At 31.7% G+C, this 8,448-nt stretch overlaps 1 long non-coding RNA gene across 3 annotated transcripts; it reads left to right on the plus strand.

Annotated features, from left to right (window-relative positions):
* The first annotated feature begins 619 nt into the window (after positions 1-619).
* Positions 620-6,522, plus strand: LOC107887125 (uncharacterized). Of its 3 annotated transcripts, XR_005913931.1 has the most exons (3): positions 678-1,535; positions 2,045-2,344; positions 2,734-3,184. It is a non-coding gene; the product is annotated as an uncharacterized lncRNA (long non-coding RNA). The 3 variants fall into 3 exon arrangements; XR_005913933.1 differs by lacking the exon at positions 2,734-3,184 and adding an exon at positions 6,314-6,522 and having other exon boundaries at positions 620-2,344; XR_005913930.1 differs by having other exon boundaries at positions 620-1,535; positions 2,045-3,184.
* The last annotated feature ends 1,926 nt before the right edge of the window (positions 6,523-8,448 follow it).

Genomic DNA, 8,448 nt, shown 5'->3' on the forward strand with positions numbered 1-8,448 from the left:
CGTAATATTGTTTAATGTTTGTTAAATGTTAGATAACTAGTGAGCCAATATTTGCTTTTATTTTATTTTGCATAAAAAAACATTGAGGACAATATACAAAAATATTAATTTAATCAATGGATATTTATTAAATCAATTTATTAGAAAAATAAAAATATACAAAACAAATATACTATACTTAGGGCACTAGATCCAACAATGCCCACTTCCTAGACCACTGCAACAGGTGAAGGTAGTTTCCATATTTGTGTTGTTGGCAATTTATTGAACCATGATTATGGGTTGTGCTGATTACGTGGATAATATTTCTCACTGAGCTAGGCTTTGCAAACATAGAGAAACCAAATTGCATAAAAAAATCTTTATGTCACTACAACAAAATGGGCCTAAAACGATACTTTTTGGCCGGCACTTTTCTAAGCGTCGAGATAGACTTGTCAATATATCCTTTGGCCAACTTTTTGATAAGAGTCGGGATATACATGCCTAAGGCAACTGTTAAATAAGGGTCGACTTTATCCCACACTATGTTGACTTTTTTTATACCTTTCCCAACTATATAGAAGCGCTGCCATATGAAAAGCCTAAAACAACTCTTTTTAGACTATACTTACCCTTTTTGGGTTGTTTAAATTTATATCTTTAAACAACGTTTTTGGCTGTTGGAAAAATGAGTTTTATTAGTTGGGAAAAAATAAGCTTATCCCAACGTTTTCTTTAATGTATTGGAAAATATTTTATCTAACCTAACTCTGTTGCTGAAAATACCCACATCACTTTAAAACGGTGGGGTTTAATAAACCAGAAAAAGTAACCCTAGAGACACTGGTTTCTTTCTGCAGCCACAGGTCTTCTTCCGCCTTTTTCTTCTTCATCACTAGACGACTTCTTTGCTTAGATCTGATTTTTATTTCAACAGTTATCTTTCACTAACGTTTCAGCCACGCGGCTTTCCCTTAACTTTTGCTCTCAAAATCTCTCTTTCTTCGCTGCTTCACACACTCCAAACAATCCACAACTCAGTAGTGGCACAGCTATGGATGAAGAATTCTCGTTCGACGATCCAACTTAGTTGCTCGACTCAGCTTCTGATTTCGCTCACCACCCCGGTTCTCTTAACGATGCTGCAGTCAAAGATTTTATCGACCATTTCCCTCTCCCTGTCATCATCAGGCACTCCATTTTACTTCTACTTAAATTTTCTTTTATGCTCATTTTTTTCTCTCTATTAATTTGGGTATTTCTAGGAATTTTTTTACTGGGTATTTGTTATATAATTGCAATCATATAACTTTGTTGCTTTGATGCTGAAATGAATTTGCTTTGATGCTGAAATGAATCACTTTTCATCACGGGGGATTTGTTTTAGGGTTTTCAGTTTTGACCTAAAATAATGGGGTTTTAGCTTTTACTAGCCCTCTTACAGTGCTTTGCAAACTAAATCCGATGTGCCTGACCTGGAAAATACTCTGGTTGCTTGTTTGGAGAAAGTGTTTAAGACTAAGTATGGTGCCTCACTCATTCCACAATACATGGTATGCATTTGGTCTTCACTAAATTAATTGCTTGTTTTTCACTTGTAAAGGAAAAAACAATTGATTAGCTTCAGATGTAATATATGTTGTTTGGATGCCTTGTGGGAATGAGAGTCTTCAGATAATATTAGCATTACAAAAACATTTTGATGTTTTGAGTGTAGGCTTGAGTTGTTAGTGATTATTAATTCCTTGATAGTTATGTTTTGGGTTTGAAATGATTCAGAATGGGCACAGTTTTAGACATGTTTTAAGATCTTGAATAAGTTAGTCTAAAGTAGCATTTTTAATAGTTTGGACTTTGGAATTTATAATGTCCTCATTTATATAGGCTTGTGAATTTATTATGAAATTTGAAACTACATCTTCTGTTTTTTAGGCTTGTGAATTTATTATGAAATTTATAATGTCCTCATTTTTAACAGTTCTGTTTTTTTCTTTTGTTTAATTTTATTTTATCAAATCTTAAGAGCTTTAGAATCTTATTGTTTCTGGTCTACAACTGATAGGAAAGAGCTGATCACGGTACTGCTCTTTCCCATGGATGATCCACCTTGAATGATAGTCATTCCACACCAATTTCATTTGTTGGCCTTTGCTATAGTGTTGAAATCAAGGATTCACATAAGAGCTGATCACAGTACTGCTCTTTCCCATGGATGATCCACCTTGAATGATGGTCATTCCACACCAATTTCATTTGTTGGCCTTTGCTATAGTGTTGAAATCAAGGATTTACATATTCCACCTTGGATTATCAGCAAAATATGTTCTCTAATGGCCTCTAAAGGACAAAGCTTTGAAGCAAGGTATAATATACATTTTTTTTCTTAGATCAAATTATTGCATTCTATCAGATGTCTTATTTTAGGTCTATCATCAATTATGATATCAACTAATGTTTGGGATGATATGAAATTGTACTACTTTTTTCTCCCTCCTCCCCTTTTAAAATGAGAAGTTTTGAATGCAACTATGATATCATAATATTTTAAGATGTTTACACACACAAATGATGCTGTAATATATTGTTGGTTCCCTAACTTATGAGGGTAAACAACATGAACAAGAAAAAAATGCTACAGGCAAACTAATGGTATTACCTACCTTTTTGTCTGATTTTATTTGGGGTCATTTTTCAGCTTTACAATGTAGCACTTTAGTTGTCTTAAATACAACTTTTGGAGTGGTTTCTCAGGTAGTTGATAGAGAAGTCACACTTAAAGATTCACAAGAAACAACCTATACATTCTATATTCCCGAAGCAATTGTTTCCCCTTGGTTGCAGTTTCAGACTGTATTAGCTTTTATGTAGTACAATATTAATATCAATGTCCATCGTCTTAGGTTTTTTATTTGTTCACTTTTGCACATTGAGTTGAATGTTGTTGCTATACATTTCGACTAAATGTTAGTGTATTTTGATTGTTGGATTTGTTGTAAATTAAATGGATGTCTATAACCCCTTAAGCATATTAAAGTAATGAGATAAAACTCTTTACTTCATTTATAATTTGGAGATCATTAAATGGAGTAATTAAGAAAATTTAGTTCATTAAATGTAATACATTTATTAATTGAATGTAAATGAGCTTATAAATAGCACATTGTAAGTGAAAATAAGATAATGAAAAATTCTCTCGTATTTTATCCACTTTTATTTATTTATTTTACTTATTTTTTATAACACGTTATTAGCACGAGCTTCTACGAGTTCATAGTGAAGATCACGTCATTTCGGCTTTATATAATTTGCCCGTATAACTCTCGTTAAACTATATACGGTATAAGTATTTTCATAATTCTTTTATTTTATTTTTTAGATAAAATATTTGTTTTGGGTAACATTTTCACATTTATTTTTACAACTAAAATCTAATAATGATAATTATATATACATGTTTTATTTTATTAAAAGAAATTTCAATTAATATAATTTGTGTTTAGTTATTACTATGATTATTTCTCTGTATGTCAATATTTGACATACATATTATTATTTAGCAGATTTGGTATATATAATTGAATTGTTTTACGATTGAGAATGCTTATTATTTTATTAATATATATATTTTTTATTCAAGTTATTATAATGTCAAATTTTGTCAAACTTGAATTTGCGGCCTTAGACATCTTAGGCAAGAATTATTTGTCATGGGTGTTAGATGTTGAAATTCACTTAGATGTTAAAAGTTTAGAAAATAGTATATTAGCAGATAAAGAAGCATCTAATCAAGACAAGACAAAAGTATTGATTTTTATTCGCCATCATCTACATGGGTTAAAAGTAGAAATTTCACTATGAAAGATCCTCTTGAATTGTGGAAAAATTGGAAGAACGATTTGTCATCAAAAAACAGTGATACTCCCTAAAGTTCTTTATGATTGGATTTATTTACAGTTGTAAGATTTTAAGTAAGTGAATACAATTTAGAACTTTTTAAAATTAGTTTAACTAAAATTATGTGGAGAAAACATAATTGATGAAGACTTATTAAAGAAGATATTTTCAACTTTTCATGTTACTAATGTGCTCCTGTAGCAGCATTATCGTGAAAAAGATTTTAAAAGATATTCTTAATCGATTTCATGTCGTTTGGTGGCTGAACAAAATAATGAGCTATTGATGAAAAATCATAAAATTCGTCCAATTGGTTTTGCACCATCCCTTGAAGTGAATGTAGAGTACACAATAAATATGTAAATAGAAAATATAGAGGTTGCGACCGTGGTCGTGGTCATGGACGTAGTGGGAGACGTGGTTAAGGACATATTAGTAATCGTTATCATGGTGGTCATAACACTGATACTTCTAACCATCAGAAAAGAATAACAATGAAAGACAAGAAAGAAGTGGTCAAAATAATCCTTCAAAGATTGTTGAGAATATATGCTATCGATGTGGTATGAAAGGGCATTGGTCACGTACCTGTCGTACGTGTAACATTCTGAAATAGGGCCTAAACGGAACAGTGGTTGCGAAACCATAAATCTAAGGTAGAAAAATTTATTTTATTATCATTTTAAGGTTTATGGCATGATTGCATGATTGTGTGAAAATTTCGTTTAGAAATTTTATCGATAGAGGGTCCAATTTGATATTTAGGACTAAATTGTAAAAGTCGTAAAATGTGTGTTCTAGTTCACAAATGTACTAAGTACTTGTGAGTAATGTGTTTTTAAAGTGGAGGTCCTTGGATAGTAATTAGATCATTATACTAGTTTGGACAAAAATACCTAAAGGAAGATAAAACACCATAGTTTTTAATTAATAGCATTTTGGTCATTTAGTTATTAAAATGAATTAAAAACAAAATTAAAAGTCAATTTTTGTTCATCTTCAACTCCTTGGTCGAATTTCACATGAGGAAGACATATCTAGGGTTTTTTAAGCTTCTAAACTCGATTGTAAGTCCGTTTTAGCCCTGTTTTTAATGTTTTTTTTTACGTTTTTGGAGTCCCGGTAACTTAATTAAGCTTATTTTAGCAATAATTTAACCCAGGGTTTATATTTGGAAAAATACCCATAGGTGAAATATGTTTATTTTGATTTTTTATGGTAGAATATGAAGCTTGAAATTGTGTTAAACAATTTTTGTTAAGCGATTTTATGTGAAAACGAGTAAAACGACATAATCGGTAAAAATTCCTAATGTTCATAAGTACATGTTAGAGTGAGAATTTGATGTTTCCATAGAAGGAAAAATGATTAGCATGTCATAAAATATAAAAAAATAGGATGAAGTTTAATTTCCGAGCCTTAGGGCAAAAGTGTAAATATGTAAAAGTTTAGGGGTAAAAATATAATTTTTCTAAAGTTTGAGTCAAGGACTGTTTTAATAAATGTGAGTATTAAATAAGCTAAATTTATTATTATAGATCAAGAAGAATGAAATTCGGAGGTAAACCGGGAAAAGAAAAAGATAATGGACTAAATCGATATAGTTGATTGTATTTTGTTTCGAGGTAAGTTTGCGGTAAATAAATATAATATTCTATTAGTTTATGTTAATTTTCAGCATGTGTATATTTATTTTATGAAATTATTCAAAGAAGACTCAAGCATGAATTGACGGAGAAGTAATTTCAAAAAGTCCCGGTTGAACATTAAGAATGTGTAGGATACAAATGTCATGACATTAGGGTTTAAGGATACCATATAAGATCATACCAAGGCATGACAATTGGTAAGGTTTTTAAGGCAAGGATATCATGTAAGATCATGCCAAGACATGGCATTGATAAGTTTCTATAAGGCAAAGGTCCCATGTAAGACCATGCCAAGGCATGGCATTGGTGAGTTGATAAGACAATGATGCCATGTAAGACCATGTCGAGACATGGCAATGGTAAGTTTCAAAAGGATACCACGTAAGACCATGACAAGTCATGACAATGGTAAAGTTACTCGTGTATCCTTAGTATTCCAAGTGATTCAATGGAAAAATTTAAAGAGAATATCAAGGTAAAGTTAAGTAAGACGAGTTATACTAAAAAGGGTAAGACAAGTTCATACTAGAAGAGCAAAGGTAAGTATAAAATGTTCATGTATGCTTGATAAGGAAAAAGGTAAATGAAATGTATTAATAAATTTGATTAAATAAGTATTTAAGTAAGTGAGTGAGTGAAGAAATTTAAAATGTCTATGACAATTAATGAAGTTACATTAAGTAGTATAATGCCAAGTAGTAAGATAATTCTTATGAATGTTGTTATTTATTTGCATGCAAACTTACTAAGCTTAATGCTTACCCCCTTTATTTTCTTTCTTTTTATAGTTTTGTCAAGCTAACTCAGGGATCGTAAAGTACGTCGGAGGTCCAGGCATACTATCATAAGGATTCTTTTGGTATAGCTAGACATTTCATTTTGAGTATGGCATGTAGAGCATCGTAGCCATTTTGTGTGTATGATTTTATGATATGGCTAATGAATGGTATGTAAATGCTTGATAATGAGTAGCTATTGGAATAGCTAATCAAAGACATGTTTGGTGTTATATATGCTTAAATGCTAGTTATTCTATAGAAATCATGAAAAATGTGAAATTAGCTTTTAAATAGTATCGGACAGCAGTAATGATGTGAATTTAAAAAATCACTAAAAATAATAAAAATAGATTTAGATAGTGAATGAGATATAGAATTAAAGATTATTGAGTCTATTTTCATATGAAAGAAACAGAGTAAATAAAGGAGTTGTATTTTATGAGATATTTAAATTTTGGAGAGACAGGGTCAGAGTGATTTCTGAATCCCTTATTATGACTTTAGAAATTCATTAAAAATTGAAAAAAAATAATTAGGAGTTATACTTTATATGTATAGATTCCTTATTGAGTCTACGTTTAAGAGAAATAAACGGCATGGTTATTTGCATTCTGTATAGGTAGAAGATTAATTCGTAGTGAACAGATGTCAGAGTAGTCGAACACTGAAACAGGGGAAACTTTAACTAATAAATAGTACTAATTGGCTGGACCACAAATTATGAAACAAATTTAATAAGAAGATATACGAGTTTAGTTTCAGATAAAATTTACAGATTTAAATTTTGAGTTTCGTAACTCGAGTTATGATTTATTTAGTGACTATGACGCAGATGGACAATTTATTTATGAAAGATGAAATAAATTGTTTTGATTTGTTTAAGTGATTGAAAATTTTTTATTGATTCCGGTTTGTTCCCGAACCGTTTCAATTTCATGTTTTAGGGTCTTGAGGACCCTTTTTAGGGACATAATGAATGAATGAAACTATATTAATTTTAAAAGTAAATTTTTATGCCCTTAATTAGTAAGCTAAGTTTGGTAACGCTTTGTGCTCGACTCCGGCGATGGTCTCAGGTAAGGTGTGTTATATTTATTGGTAACAGAGTAAAGGTTTAGTCGGTTCTCAGAATATTTAGTATAAGTAAGAATCTAGCTATACATGTCATACTTTTATGTTGATAGTGTGACGACTCTTGACAATTTTAAAATGTTTTCTTTTTTAGTTATGGATCCCGAGCAAGCTGGTGCAGATGATGTAGAGAGTAACGTGCCAGCTCCCGCAGAAGGGACGGTGCCATCAGATAGTAGTGAAAGGCCCATTACAGTTAGTCAGGGAGGAGGGGCTCGAGAAGCCTTCTTCCAAGCTATGAATGAATGGTTTGCCGAGTTCGTTCTTACGAATCCGGTTATTAGACCTCTACCCCCTCATGATCATCAGAACACCCATGTTCCCCCAATCACAGGTACGATTATAAGAGAAAAGCCAGCAGTTGATAAAATTAGAAAACAAGAAGTCGAAGAGTTTCGAGCTACAAAAGATGATAATGCAGAAAAGGCAGAATTTTGGCTTGAGAATACTATCAGAGTCTTTGATGAGTTATCCTGCACACGTGAGGAATGTATGAAATGTGTTGTATCACTTCTTAGAGATTCGGCCTACCATTGGTGGAAGACACTTGTATCAGTTGTACTGAAAGAGAGAGTCACTTGGGATTTCTTTTAGGAGGAATTCCGTAAAAAATATATCAGTCAGAGGTTTGTTGACCAGAAAATAAAAGAGTTTCTAGAGTTGAAATAGGGCAATATGACTGTGACTGAATATGAGGGCGAGTTTGGTAGACTCAGCAATTATGCTCGAGAGTGTGTGTCTACAGAGGCTATTATGTGCAAAAGATTTGAGGATGGGCTTAATGATGATATCTTATTGTCGGTTGGTGTCCTAGAAATAAAAGAGTTTGTTGTCCTAGTTGAGAGAGCTTGTAAGGCAAAGGAGCTGTTAAAAATAACGGGCAAATGTGAAATTGAGACGCAAGAAACGAAGAAAAGACTAATTGATATTTTGAGATGCCATATAAAATGTTTAAACAACTTGGTCTTGAGGAACCTAAACCCACTAGGATGAGTATTCAATTAGCTGATAGA

This window comes from Gossypium hirsutum, chromosome A03, assembly GCF_007990345.1.
Source record: "Gossypium hirsutum isolate 1008001.06 chromosome A03, Gossypium_hirsutum_v2.1, whole genome shotgun sequence".
Lineage (NCBI taxonomy): Eukaryota > Viridiplantae > Streptophyta > Magnoliopsida > Malvales > Malvaceae > Gossypium > Gossypium hirsutum.